The 15,906-nt window shown below is 42.1% G+C and overlaps 1 non-coding gene across 1 annotated transcript; it reads left to right on the forward strand.

Annotated features, from left to right (window-relative positions):
- Window positions 1–9,946: 9,946 nt before the first annotated feature.
- On the forward strand, window positions 9,947–10,021 carry Trnaa-ugc. Its single transcript has one exon. It is a non-coding gene; the product is annotated as a tRNA-Ala (tRNA).
- The last annotated feature ends 5,885 nt before the right edge of the window (window positions 10,022–15,906 follow it).

Genomic DNA, 15,906 nt, shown 5'->3' on the forward strand with positions numbered 1-15,906 from the left:
CTGTTTGCCACATAGACTCTGGAATGCTGCTTTAACATTTTGCTCAACGTTTTCACACATTAGCCTTTTGTTTTCTAATGTGATTTCGGATAATTTACCCGTTAATACATTAATTTGGTGATCTATAACGTCTTGACGTTCTGTCAGATGTTCCACACTTTCCTTTAGGTTCGTCTGTGTACGTGCCAATTCAGGAAGTTGCGCAATTGCACATGACATGGCATCTTGCTTTTGTACTAATTGCGGAACCATTTCCATCTGTTCGCGTACGGTATCTATCTTAATCGCCACATACTCCTTCATTTCTACACGTACGCGGTGAGTAGATTCCTCACATTGCGCTTTCACCAATTCTATTTGTGCAGTTAATTTTCGTTCCATCTCTTCGGCCTGATCTTTAAGTTCTTTTGTCTTCGCCTCTATCCGCTGCTCTAATTCGGAAAAACTGTCGTGTAACTGCTGCTTAATCTCAGCTTTCAGATTTTCCTGCCCCTCATTAACTGAGGCTAATTTCCCATTCAAATCATTTTGCCCTTCAGTAACTGAGGCTAATTTCACGTTAATGTCGGTTTTCAGATTTTCCTGCCCTTCAGTAACTGAGGCTAATTTCGTGTTCAAATCATTTTGCCCTTCAGTGACTGAGGCTAATTTTGTATTCATATTATTCATGCTCTCGGTTATCATCTGCATCTGTCTCATGATAATGACCAATGGATCTAATCCATGTTGCGTACTTGCCGTTACATGTCCCTCCGTATCTACAGGTCGTTCTATTGCGCTATCTGTAGCCATCGGTTCTACAACACTTCTTACTACATCACTATTATCCGTGCTCACAGCTGAAGGCTGTTGCGTGTTGCTCTGCTCTGCTTGACTCATCTTAAACATTGCCCTAGTTAAAACCGTATAAATGTTCTACAGTCAATATGTATATATATCCCTTCACACAAGAATACTTCTGTGGCTACTTTCTTATAGTACTTATACAGGTAAATGCAACTAGGGCAGGTCAATCAAACTACGTCTGGCATGAACACAATTAGTAAATGTTCAAATCTACGTCTACTTCCTCAATACTAGCAAGCTTTAATAAAAAATTATAGATCTGGCCTTTTTTCTGCGCCCAGCGTGCTGCTTTTATTTGTAGATGGACTTAATTTGGCTGCGAGTATTTCTTCTCTTTTCCAAGGTAAGTTGTCTCGTCGTAGTTCACATGAAACAGAGAACAAAATTATTTTAACAACGTCCAAAAACGTGTCCTGTCACGGATTGGCCATTATAATGAATTTTACTCTGTAAATGATGAAAGTCTATATGAATGCAGCTTGCCGCTAACTTGGTGTAATGTTTTGTCTGTACAGAAGTGTATCTGTCGCCTTGATCGCTCCTTCCCTCTCACACATAAATCGGTACAATAAAGTCAGGGCTTTGTGTTTTCTAGTTAGGCTGATCCGTGAAAAGACAGACAAACAATTATGCTAATGGAGGATTCTGAGTAATTTCTCGAATTTCATCCGCTCGCTCTCTCTCTCTCTCTCTCTGTCCTTTATCTGCGTACAGTTTAACTGTATTATTTACGTGAAATCAGCCTAGTAGAATCTCTGGTGGAGCCCTTCATCTTAATGTTCAGCGGCTGGCTTGCTAGAAAAGATCTTTACCTTTGTTATTATTATTAAGCGCTGCATTCAGTTGGGAAAATCGATCGTTTGAACAATTCGTTCAGTTTACGACAGATCTAAAATTTCAGATGTGGACGAAGCCTTTTTGGACGATTTCTAAAAACTCAGAGATTGCAGGCTCTCTTCGTCACAGCTGAAACTTCCCAATTAATTACAGGGCTCGGACAATCATCAATGATTCAGACAGAGAACTCATTCGTCACTCACTCTAGAATAAAATGGTCACAAACCTTATTTCTGAGGAAAATGGTATATTGAATCCATTTCCGTACATGTTCCGTTTTCTGTTGGTTCCAAATCTCAGGTAATTTGCTTTTACAGTTTTTTTTTTTTTTTTCTCTTTATCTATCACGCTAGCGGCACAAACTTTCCTAGCTCACTTTAGCGCGAAGAAGAGTAAATAAATCTCCTTTAGCAATCCGACAATCTTCCAACCGATACTTCCAAAGCTGTTCCTTTCTCCCACTATAATAACCATGGAGCATACATTTCTGTACCTCTGTTGTTCCAAAGAATAAACATACTAGAAAAATACTTTGACGTCGACGAGCTGTCAGCGCATATATTACTAGAAAATCTGATCACATACTTTTCAAACGTAAATGCATGTGGATGATTTGGTTGACCATTATTAATTATTGCGTGGTAGAGGGTAATTTTCCGTGGGGAGATTACACACTGACACATTGGCCACTGCCACTGACAGGGTTTTCAAAGCCCTCATCCTAAACATCATTGCCACCATGTGACGGTTCGCCTTCTTTGTTTATTTCTTCGTTTGTCGTCCTCGGTGTCGATGTACTGGCTGAAGCATTAAAGCGTGGAAGTGCAGTACTGTCTACTGCAAATGATGTAGCCGACAGGTACACATTGGCATTCCACAGTTGTTTACTTTCACTTTTCACAATCCCCATATACACATTTACTATGGCCAGTGCACTATTGTTTAACTTTTGATAAGCCTCAATAGTTTTCAGGTGAACATCCATATAGTACTACAATAGTTTACTGTTGAATATCTATGAGCAGTAAAAACCTAACCACACAGTTCTTGATGAATAACAAGGTATATATAGAACAGTCACTGCCATTGTTTTAACACATGGCCCAGTTCTGTAACACTTATCTCACTGTCAAGTTGACGCATTGTTGTCATTCTAACCAATACAGATTCCTCGTCTGAAACTCAGCCATGGACTTACTGTCTTGGGATCAAAAATCAGACACTTACACATCCTCACAATAATAGGTGCTGAAACTACACATTGTTCAAAGTTAACTTTACAGAAATTACAATTAAAACCTATCCCATTAAATTAACTGAATACACCAAAAAATGGGTTCTTATTAACAATTTCTTCTACTACAAGAGTTAGTCTGAATTATTTGTTTAAATCATGACACTGACAAATATAGGTACGCAAACAATACTTTGGACAAAACTGTTAATTACTCTGGAATTAATTAAGAGCCAGCTTTGCTAACATGTTTTGGAATAGAGCCAAATAAAAATGGTTCAAATTACGTTAAGCACTATGAGACTTAACATCTGAGGTCATCAGTCCCCTAGACTTAGATTACATTAGATTAGATTAGATTTACTTTCATTCCAATTGATCCGTAGTGAGGAGGTCCTCCAGGATGTGGAACATGTCAGAAAAACAACAATACATGACAAATATTTACAACTAAAACAAATAAGCTAATGTACCATTCCACAGGTCCCAAGTGGAATGATCATCATTTTTTAATGAACACTATATGAAACAGTCATTTTACAAATACTAATGCACTGAATTTAAAATAAAAAAGTTTTTTATTTATTTATAAGGTAATAAACATGTAATACAACTACTATAATACTTATTTACAATGAACACATTACTGCACTGAAATTGTGCAGAAGTTATATTGTACCAAATGAAAGCGCTGGCGTGTCGATAGACACACAAACAAACACAAACACACACACAAAATTCAAGCTTTCGCAACCAACGGTTGCTTCATCAGGAAAGAGGGAAGGAGAGGGAAAGACGAAAGGATGTGGGTTTTAAGGGAGAGGGTAAGGAGTCATTCCAATCCCGGGAGCGGAAAGACTTACCTTAGGGGGAAAAAAGGACAAGTATACACTCGCACACACACACACACACACACACACACACACACACACACACACACACACACACACATATCCATCCACACATACACAGACACAAGCAGACATTTGTAAAGGCAAAGAGTTTGGGCAGAGATGTCAGTCGAGGGGGAAGTACAGAGGCAAAGATGTTGTTGAATGACAGGTGAGGTATGAGTAGCGGCAACTTGAAATTAGCGGAGGTTGAGGCCTGGATGGGTAACGAGAAGAGAGGATATACTGAAGGGCAAGTTCCCATCTCCGGAGTTCTGACAGGTTGGTGTTAGTGGGAAGTATCCAGATAACCTGGACGGTGTAACACTATGCCAAGATGTGCTGGCCGTGCACCAAGGCATGTTTAGCCACAGGGTGATCCTTATTACCAACAAACACTGTCTGCCTGTGTCCATTCATGCGAATGGACAGTTTGTTGCTGGTCATTCCCACATACAAAGCTTCACAGTGTAGGCAGGTCAGTTGGTAAATCACGTGGGTGCTTTCACACGTGGCTCTGCCTTTGATCGTGTACACCTTCCAGGTTACAGGACTGGAGTAGCTGGTGGTGGGAGGGTGAATGGGACAGGTTTTACACCGGGGATGGTTACAGGGGTAGGAACCAGAGGGTAGGGAAGGTGGTTTGGGGATTTCATAGGGATGAACTAAGAGGTTATGAAGGTTAGGTGGATGGCGGAAAGACACTCTTGGTGGAGTGGGGAGGATTTCATGAAGGATGGATCTCATTTCAGGGCAGGATTTGAGGAAGTTGTATCCCTGCTGGAGAGCCACATTCAGAGTCTGATCCAGTCCCAGAAAGTATCCTGTCACAAGTGGGGCACTTTTGGGGTTCTTCTGTGGGAGGTTCCGGGTTTGAGGGGATGAGGAAGTGGCTCTGGTTATTTGCTTCTGTACCAGGTCGGGAGGGTAGTTGCAGGATGCAAAAGCTGTTTTCATGTTGTTGGTGCAATGGTTCAGGGATTCCGGACTGGAGCAGATTCGTTTGCCACGAAGACCTAGGCTGTAGGGAAGGGACCGTTTGATGGGGAATGGGTGGCAGCTGTCATGCTGGAGGTACTGTTGCTTGTTGGTGGGTTTGATGTGGATGGACGTCTGAAGCTGGCCATTGGACAGATGGAGGTCAACGTCAAGGAAAGTGGTATGGGATTTGGAGTAGGACCAGGTGAATCTGATGGAACCAAAGGAGTTGAGGTTGGAGAGGAAATTCTGGAATTCTTCTTCACTGTGAGTCCAGATCATGAAGATGTCATCAATAAATCTGTACCAAACTTGGGGTTGGCAGGCATGGGTAACCAAGAAGGCTTCCTCTAAGCGACCCATAAATAGGTTGGCGTATGAGGGGGCCATCCTGGTACCCATGGCTATTCCCTTTAATTGTTAGTATGTCTGGCCTTCGAAAGTGAAGAAGTTGTGGGTCAGGGTGAAGCTGGCTAAGGTAATGAGGAAAGAGGTTTTAGGTAGGGTGGCAGGAGATCGGCGTGAAAGGAAGTGCTCCATCGCAGCGAGGCCCTGGACATGCGGAATATTTGTGTATAAGGAAGTGGCATCAATGGTTACAAGAATGGTTTCCAGGGGTAACAGATTGGGTAAGGATTCCAGGCGTGCGAGAAAGTGGTTGGTGTCTTTGATGAAGGATGGGAGACTGCATGTATTGGGTTGAAGGTGTTGATCTACATAGGCAGAGATACATTCTGTGGGGGCTTGGTAACCAGCTGCAATGGGGCGGCCGGGATGATTGGGTTTGTGAATTTTAGGAAGAAGGTAGAAGGTAGGGGTGTGGGGTGTCGGTGGGGTCATGAGGTTGATGGAGTCAGGTGAAAGGTTTTGTAGGGGGCCTAAGGTTCTGAGGATTCCTTGAAGCTCTGCCTGGACATCAGGAATGGGATTACCTTGGCAAACTTTGTATGTAGTGTTGTCTGAAAGCTGACGCAGTCCCTCAGCCACATACTCCCCACGATCAAGTACCACGGTCGTGGAACCCTTGTCCGCCGGAAGAATGACAATGGATCGGTCAGCCTTCAGATCACGGATAGCCTGGGCTTCAGCAGTGGTGATGTTGGGAGTAGGGTTAAGGTTTTTTAAGAAGGATTGAGAGGCAAGGCTGGAAGCCAGAAATTCCTGGAAGGTTTGGAGAGGGTGATTTTGAGGAAGAGGAGGTGGGTCCCGCTGTGACAGAGGACAGAACTGTTCCAGGCAGGGTTCAATTTGGATAGTGTCTTGGGGAGTTGGATCATTAGGAGTAGGATTAGGATCATTTTTCTTCCTGGCAAAGTGATATTTCCAGCAGAGAGTACGAGTGTAGGACAGTAAATCTGTGATGAGGGCTGTTTGGTTGACTCTGGGAGTGGGGCTGAAGGCGAGGCCTTTGGATAGGACAGAGGTTTCGGATTGGGAGAGAGGTTTGGAGGAAAGGTTAACTACTGAATTAGGGTGTTGTGGTTCCAGATTGTGTTAATTAGAATTTTGAGGTTTTGGGGGGAGTGGAGGTGGAAGTGGGAGATTGAGTAGATGGGAGGGACTGGGTCTGTGTGCGATGAGAGGAGGTTGAGGTTTGCTGGAAAGGTTGTGAAGGGTGAGTGAGTTGTGTTTCCGGAGGTGGGAAACCAGAAGATTGGGTAGTTTTTTGAGGTGGAGGGTGGCATGCTGTTCTAATTTGCGGTTGGCCTGTAGGAGGATGCTCTGAACAACCGGTGTGGATGTGGGAGAGGAAAGATTGAGGACTTTTATTAAGGATAGGAGTTGACGGGTGTGTTCATTGACTGAGTTGATGTGTAGGTGAAGGATTAGGTGGGTGGGGGCAATGGATTGTTCAGTTTGGAACTGGTATAGGGATTGATGGAAAGAAGGGTTACAGCCAGAGATGGGAACGTTATGTGTGAGGCCTTTGGGGGTAATGCCAAATGTCAGACAAGCCTGAGAAAATAAAATATGGGAGCGTAATCTGGCTAGGGCGAAGGCATGTTTGTGGAGGGAATGTAAATAAAACTTAATGGTGTCGTTGTGGGGATGTTGTGAGGGTGACATGGTATTAGAAGGTGGAAAGTGTAACATGAGCTGAAATGAAAATTAAAATTAAAATATATGGGGAGAGATAAAGGTGAACAAGGAAGCAACTGGAGATCTGGTGTGAAAAAAGGCGAAAAAGTGTTGGTTAAAGCTGAGCTATGTTGATCCTGTGGTGAACTCGGGTTGGTAAACAATGATGTGCACAAAGGTTAGGTGGTTGTGTTGCCGCCAAAACACGTTAAAGAGTGGAGAAATTCGGAAAAATTTCGAAAAAACTGCGTGTAAATATATTAAAAGGAGTGGTTTTGTGGCGGCAGATTACGAAAATGAGGCTAACAATTGTCTGACGAAGAAATAATGACGTTAAAACCTGTGGGAAGCGGCTAAAAATGATCAGTGATGTGGGAAAAACGGAAATGGAAATAAAGCAAAAGTTATTAGAACTAGCCGAAATGGTTGTTTAATAGGTGAAAGGAACTGTTTGTGAACTAGAAACGGTGGATTTTATAGCAGCGGTAGTGTTGAAAGCGGAAAAAAATTTTTTGGTTATGGTTTGGAAGTGGGTTACGTATTATTGAGTATATATAGGCAGGATAAAATTGTATGGTAGATTACGGTAAAAAGGAGAAGGTGAATACAAAGTGAAACTACTTGCAAAAACAGAAAAAGAAAATAAGATGACAGAAAAGATAACAAACGTAATTGTTGGGTTCAAATTAATGATATGAATATAATAGAGGGAACATTCCACATGGGAAAAATATATCTAAAAACAAAGATGATGTGACTTACCAAACGAAAGCGCTGGCAGGTTGATAGATACACAAACAAACACAGACATACACACAAACTTCAAGCTTTCGCAACCAACGGTTGCTTCATCAGGAAAGAGGGAAGGAGAGTGAAAGACGAAAGGATGTGGGTTTTAAGGGAGAGGGTAAGGAGTCATTCCAATCCCGGGAGCGGAATGACTTACCTCAGGGGGAAAAAAGGACAGGTATACACACACACACACACACACACACACACACACACACACACACACATATCCATCCGCACAGACACAAGCAGACATTTGTAAAGGCAAAGAGTTTGGGCAGAGATGTCAGTCGAGACAGAAGTACAGAGGCAAAGATGTTGTTGAATTACACCAACAACCTGAAAACAGCTTTCGCATCCTGCAACTACCCTCCCGACCTGGTACAGAAGCAAATAACCAGAGCCACTTCCTCATCCCCTCAAACCCAGAACCTCCCACAGAAGAACCCCAAAAGTGCCCCACTTGTGACAGGATACTTTCCGGGACTGGATCAGACTCTGAATGTGGCTCTCCACAAGGGATACGACTTCCTCAAATCCTGCCCTGAAATGAGATCCATCCTTCATGAAATCCTCCCCACTCCACCAAGAGTGTCTTTCCACCGTCCACCTAACCTTCGTAACCTCTTAGTTCATCACCACCTTCCCTACCCTCTGGCTCCTACCCTCGTAACTGCCCCCGGTGTAAAACCTGTCCCATGCACCCTCCCACCACCACCTACTCCAGTCCTGTAACCCAGAAGGTGTACACGATCAAAGGCAGAGCCACATGTGAAAGCACCCACGTGATTTACCAACTGACCTGCCTACACTGTGAAGCTTTCTATGTGGAAATGACCAGCAACAAACAGTCCATTCGCATGAATGGACACAGGCAGACAGTTTTTGTTGGTAATGAGGATCACCCTGTGGCTAAACATGCCTTGGTGCACAGCCAGCACATCTTGGCACAGTGTTACACTGTCCGGGTTATCTGGATACTTCCCACTAACACCAACCTGTCAGAACTCCGGAGATGGGAACTTGCCCTTCAGTATATCCTCTCTTCTCGTTACCCACCAGGCCTCAATCTCCGCTAATTTCAAGTTACCGCCACTCATACCTCACCTGTCATTCAACAACATCTTTGCCTCTGCACTTCCACCTCGACTGGCATCTCTGCCCAAACTCTTTGCCTTTAAATATGTGTGCTTGTGTCTGTATTTGTGTGGATGGATATGTGTGTGTGTGTGTGTGTGTGTGTGCGCGCGCGTGTGTATACCTGTCCTTTTTTCCCCCTAAGTTAGGTATTTCCGCTCCCGGGATTGGAATGACTCCTTACCCTCTCCCTTAAAACCCACATCCTTTTGTCTTTCCCTCTCCTTCCCTCTTTCCTGATGAAGCAACCGTTGGTTGCGAAAGCTTGAATTTTGTGTGTGCGTTAGTGTTTGTTTGTGTATCTATCAACCTGCCAGTGCTTTCGTTTGGTAAGTCACATCATCTTTGTTTTTAGATATATTGTTCCCACGTGGAATGTTTCCATATATATATACACAAATCAGTTGGTTTTACTGAGAAATTCATCAATGGAGTAGAAGGAGTTGGCCACCAATGAATCCTTTAGGCTTCTCTTAAACTGAATTTCATTGGTTGTTAAGCTTTTTATGGCTGCTGGCAAGTTATTGAAGATGTGTGTTCCTGAATAATGCACACCATTTTGTACAAGACTAAATGACTTTAAATCCTTGTGAAGATTATTCTTATTTCTAGTATTGATTGTGAAGCAGTAGTTATCCCTAGTTCCCTAAACAGGCTTCTGCAGGATGTTCTTGAGTTCACACCACATATAACTCTTACTGCACGTTTTTGTGCCCAGAAAACTTTAGCTCGGCTTGATGAATTACCCCAAAAAATAATCCCATATGACATTATGGAATGAAAGTAAGCATAGTATGCCAGCTTTTTCATTTTTATATCCCCTATGTCTGACAAAATTCGCATTGCAACCTAACTAACCTAAGGACATCACACACATCCATGCCCGAGGAAGGATTCGAACCTGCGACCGTAGCAGCAGCGCCGTTCTGGACTGAAGCACCTAAAACCGCGTCCCGGCCATTGACCATCTTGTGTAAGCACACACGCTATGCCCAAACTCTTACGGGACTTGTAGATTAATCTGCCACAAGTAATGAGTATGATGGGCAAACTTCTATTAGGTGCACTACGAATGTAGTGGTGTGGACATGTTGGGAATGTGGGTCTGACGGGGAGTGTGCAAGGGATAAGTTCCTGCAGGCGCACTATCCTCTGTGCCCTTGGTGGCTCAGATGGATAGAGCGTCTGCCATGCAAGCGGGAGATCCCGGGTTCGAATCCCGGTTGGGGCACACATTTTCAACATGTCCTTAATGAAGTATGTCAACGCCTCTTTGCAGCTAGAGTGTCCATTTAATTATAATTTCATTCTAGCGAAATCTGCATGGCCATCAATGGTAACTGTTCTTTCGGGAACAGATACTACCTTCATACATAGTTTATTTTTCTGTTTCGTACCTAATATTGTCTTCAGATATGGCAGCACAGAAAAATCTTGATACAAGTGGGGAGGTTTCATGTGCTCAACATCTCACTCATCAACACCAAACCTGCAACAGTCATCTGAGGCATCACATCCAAGTGAACAGGCCTCAGGTTTATCAGAAAGCTTGTTTTAAGTCTTGGATCACAAACTTATAAGTCAGTCTCAACTCCTGGACCACAATCTTACAAGTCAGAATTATGATTTAAAGAATGAACTTATAAGTCAAAGCAATGAGCAAAAAAGAGTGTTGTTAGTCTAAGGGACACTATTAAGACAATGGAGAGGAAAATTCAGGCTATGCAGGAACAAATAGCAAACTCCCTTACAAAACTTTGTCAGTTACGTGAGTCAACTGCCCTTGAAATTCAAATGTAAACAATAAGGTTGATCATGTACAGTTGCAGGTGGAAAACTTTGAAGGTGTTATTCACACTGAGTTACGTAGAAGGAACTCCGAATTCAAAATTATGCACAAATATACAGAGCAGGAAAGCATCGAACAGAAACTAAAACTAAATAATGATCATATTTGTAACCATACTACCAGTGTTAACAATAAAATCAAGACTTGTCTGAAAATTTACAACAGGTTGACATGTGATTAAGTGATGTTGAAACAAATGTGTTGTGTCTACAAATTGCCAGACATTTTGTAACAATTTATCTCCTAAATACTTCCCTGGAGTTTTTAAAATACACCTGGTGGACTACCTGTGGCAATGTAAAGATAGTTTTCCTCTGAGTCTGCAAAAATTAAACTAGCCAAACATTTCCTTGATGGTGAAGTGTTGTCATGAGCTAATCACAACATAAAACCAAACATAATGTATAAGAATTCAAACAGATGTTCTTGAATAAATTCTGGCCCAAAGATAAACAGGCAGGCATCAAAACAGCATTTTTGAACAGGTATAGGTACAGACCAGATAATCTCTCGATGCAAGAACTTTGTGAAAAACAGTTACATAAGCTTGCTCACCTGGACAAACTTTTTGATGATGTTAGTCTTTCTGATGCCTTGAAAAGACGTCTAACAATGAGAGCTCATTGGGCCTTGTTTATGGTCCCTATGATTCATTATAGAATTTTTTTAAACATGTTGATAAACTAGACAAATCTTCTGAGGAAGAGGACAGGGTTAATAACTCACATTACAACAGAAGCAACAGTTATAATGGGGCGTCATCTGAAGACAACCAGCAAAGTAGAGAGAATGGTAACAGGATGAATCATAGTACGTATAATAATAGTAATAATAATAATAGGAATGGTAATGGTAGTAGTCAGAACAGAAACCAAAGTTACCAGAACTAGGAAAACTGTTAACCCATTCACTTGGTGCCCATCAGGTGGAGGAGGTAAATAATTTTCATGACCAGGCAATAACAAATTCAGATCAAGAGGAGTATGATGATGAGACTGTATGTTACTATCCTGTTAAAGCAACTAATTTTGAAAGCAAGTTTTGGGATGTTGTAATTAAACAGATATTTACCGTGGCTCCTATGAACTTGAAGAAGGTGTTTTAGTAAAATTATTTAACTTTGAATGTTCTGTGGAAGATGTAGATGTTGATAGTGATTACTTTGGTATTGGTATTTTAATGTAGCATGAGCACAAGATTTTTGTGGCTATTTGTGATGAGGAGGGGGTGGCTTATCCCAAGTCAGCAGTGGTGGAAGTGTGTGACACCCAAGTGAGTGATGTCAGCACTAATGATTTAGTGGTTGAAGTTGAAGCTGATTCACTTAATTTGGATGGTATATTGAAGTAAATGATCATCACTGGGCCAGTGATGAGGGTCAGGAGAGTCAATTTGTTCCAGTCAACATTGGTGATATTTTGTGTGAATGTCAGGACACTAGAACACAGCACTGTGAGATAAATAAGAGAATTATTGAACATTTCAGTAGTAAGGATGAGTCTGATTTCAGTTTAGATAGTTTATTGTTCATTCTTAACCAGATTTTACTTGCAACAGTAATGAGTACACCTCTTCAAGTCCAATTGTAAATCCAGTCAAAAATTAGAAGTTAATCATGACACAAGCACACAGGTACCACTTTGCCCTACACAGCTCTCTAATGATGAGAACCATTTCCAGAAAGATTTATATTTTGAAGATACAGAGAATGATCTGTTTAGAGAAACCAATATTAACATATGGCAGGATTTATATGGTAGTCCATACATCATAATCACAGTTGGTGATTGGCATGGTTTTTATTTGATTGACACATGTAGTGCAATTTCTATTATTTCTGAAAAATTCAGGGATAGAGTTAAGCAGAGTTCTGAGTACTTTGAATCTCCTGTAATCGAAGTTAGGATTGAAGGTGCTACAGTTAAGTTTAGTAAAGTTGTAAACAAACAAACTTTAATCACATTTCATGTTGACAATGCAGCTTTTAAGCAAGGACGTTTGGTGGTCAGTGATCTGAATGAGGAAATATTGCTAGGCATGGATTGCATAATGAAAACCAATGTAACAGTTGACTAGGTAAAGGTAAGAATAAATTTTTCTAATGTATGGAATGCATGTTTGGGTGCTTTTATTTTAAACCCAAATATCAACCAGTTTCATTCATGGACCATCTTCACAGATAAGGGTTAAAACGGATTAAGCCATCACGTTACATTTTTCCATACTTAAATAATGTGTAGAGCATGTCATGAATATCAAAATATTACACAGAACTTTTAGAAGCAAACATACTAACAGTAAGTGTACACAGAACAGTAATGAACATTCACCTTACGATGTGATGTGGAACGCTGAAACCGATGCTATTGTGTTGTTATGTTATCATCGTGGTCGCCAAATAAGTGGTATCTGGTAGAACTGAACATTTACTTCCACATAAAAAACATGTCTATACAGGATAGCTTACAAGTGTGGAAGCTGAACAACTGACTGTTAAGAGAGACATGGAATCATCTATATCACTAACATCAAAGAGTAACTATAATGACAAATACTAGTCACATGCAATATTTATACACCACTGTACACTTGCATTTGTGGAGACAGAATTAAGCTTACCTTACACTTGTTACATAATCGTTGGGAATATACCATATACATGATTATAATGCTCCTGAGAGATACTTATGCTTTGACAATGCTTATTATGCTTTATCACTAATATGCCTTTATGCTTTCACATACATGAATACGATGCCTTTGAATGACTATTATGATGCTTATATTGACAGTCATTACACACATGATACACTTTCATATAGAATGTCTTACACCTTACAATTATTGGATGTTGCTTTGAAAAGGAGATAATGCACCACATTCATATTCTGTAGATTTTGATGCAATTGTGCTTTGTTGTCTGACTCTATGACATATTTCATGGGATTCTGTCATTCAGTGGAAGACTTATGATGAGGATATGAATTTAATGGTTTTGTTTCTATGATTGACTCCATCACTCTGCTGAGTGTTCGGTAGTATGTTCTCTGATTTGGACTTTATGCTTTGCAGCTTTCTTCATAGTCATAGTGTGACAACAGAAAACTATACTTAATTGCTTTCTGCATTGTCCTAGTGTGGCAACATAAAATTAACCTAATTATTCTCTGACTTGACCTTCATGTTTTGCAGCTTTCACTTGTGTTCTTGTGCGACAACAGAAAATTTACTTATCTGATTTCTGGTTTTGTCCTAGTGTGACAACAGACAATTTACTTAACTACATTCTGTTTCTTCCTAGTGTGACAACAGATAACTTACTTACTTGCATTGCATTTCATTCTTTACTGACATTCTTTATCAATATTTACCCATGACTCTATGAAATTGCTTAATTAAATATGAGGTTTAACTCTATTGGATTGGACATTTATACACTCCTGGAAATGGAAAAAAGAACACATTGACACCGGTGTGTCAGACCAACCATACTTGCTCCGGACACTGCGAGAGGGCTGTACAAGCAATGATCACATGCACGGCACAGCGGACACACCAGGAACTGCGGTGTTGGCCGCCGAATGGCGCTAGCTGCGCAGCATTTGTGCACCGCCGCCGTCAGTGTCAGCCAGTTTGCCGTGGCATACGGAGCTCCATCGCAGTCTTTAACACTGGTAGCATGCCGCGACAGCGTGGACGTGAACCGTATGTGCAGTTGACGGACTTTGAGCGAGGGCGTATAGTGGGCATGCGGGAGGCCGGGTGGACGTACCGCCGAATTGCTCAACACGTGGGGCGTGAGGTCTCCACAGTACATCGATGTTGTCGCCAGTGGTCGGCGGAAGGTGCACGTGCCCGTCGACCTGGGACCGGACCGCAGCGACGCACGGATGCACGCCAAGACCATAGGATCCTACGCAGTGCCGTAGGGGACCGCACCGCCACTTCCCAGCAAATTAGGGACACTGTTGCTCCTGGGGTATTGGCGAGGACCATTCACAACCATCTCCATGAAGCTGGGCTACAGTCCCGCACACTGTTAGGCCGTCTTCCGCTCACGCCCCAACATCGTGCAGCCCGCCTCCAGTGGTGTCGTGACAGGCGTGAATGGAGGGACGAATGGAGACGTGTCGTCTTCAGCGATGAGAGTCGCTTCTGCCTTGGTGCCAATGATGGTCGTATGCGTGTTTGGCGCCGTGCAGGTGAGCGCCACAATCAGGACTGCATACGACCGAGGCACACAGGGCCAACACCTGGCATCATGGTGTGGGGAGCGATCTCCTACACTGGCCGTACACCACTGGTGATCGTCGAGGGGACACTGAATAGTGCACGGTACATCCAAACCGTCATCGAACCCATCGTTCTACCATTCCTAGACCGGCAAGGGAACTTGCTGTTCCAACAGGACAATGCACGTCCGCATGTATCCCGTGCCACCCAACGTGCTCTAGAAGGTGTAAGTCAACTACCCTGGCCAGCAAGATCTCCGGATCTGTCCCCCATTGAGCATGTTTGGGACTGGATGAAGCGTCGTCTCACGCGGTCTGCATGTCCAGCACGAACGCTGGTCCAACTGAGGCGCCAGGTGGAAATGGCATGGCAAGCCGTTCCACAGGACTACATCCAGCATCTCTACGATCGTCTCCATGGGAGAATAGCAGCCTGCATTGCTGCGAAAGGTGGATATACACTGTACTAGTGCCGACATTGTGCATGCTCTGTTGCCTGTGTCTATGTGCCTGTGGTTCTGTCAGTGTGATCATGTGATGTATCTGACCCCAGGAATGTGTCAATAAAGTTTCCCCTTCCTGGGACAATGAATTCACGGTGTTCTTATTTCAATTTCCAGGAGTGTATATACTTGCTTCTTTCTTGTTTTCTTGTATTTGATGGTACTCTTGTCTTGCTTGAATTTCTCCTTGTTTGTCAAGAATCAAGGATTTTATTCACCGTAGATCATTTTACAATGATATTGGCTTTGTCATACAAGATGTACTAGTACATACAGAATAATAAAATAAACTTCTGGCAATACATTATAGAATACATTTGAAGCATGGCAGTGTACCAAATTACAAAGGATAGATTTTAAAAGTTAATGCAACAAGCTACCTTATAATCTAATATAATATGGTATTTTATTGTTTATAGTATAAACTTTGTAATTACACACGATTAACCACAGCACAAAATAATATGTTTAACTACAAACAACTTTTAAATGCTTATATTCTCCTCAGGCATCTCAAAGAATTCTTTAATGT

Source organism: Schistocerca piceifrons, chromosome 7 (assembly GCF_021461385.2).
Source record: "Schistocerca piceifrons isolate TAMUIC-IGC-003096 chromosome 7, iqSchPice1.1, whole genome shotgun sequence".
In the NCBI taxonomy this organism is placed as follows: Eukaryota; Metazoa; Arthropoda; class Insecta; order Orthoptera; family Acrididae; genus Schistocerca; species Schistocerca piceifrons.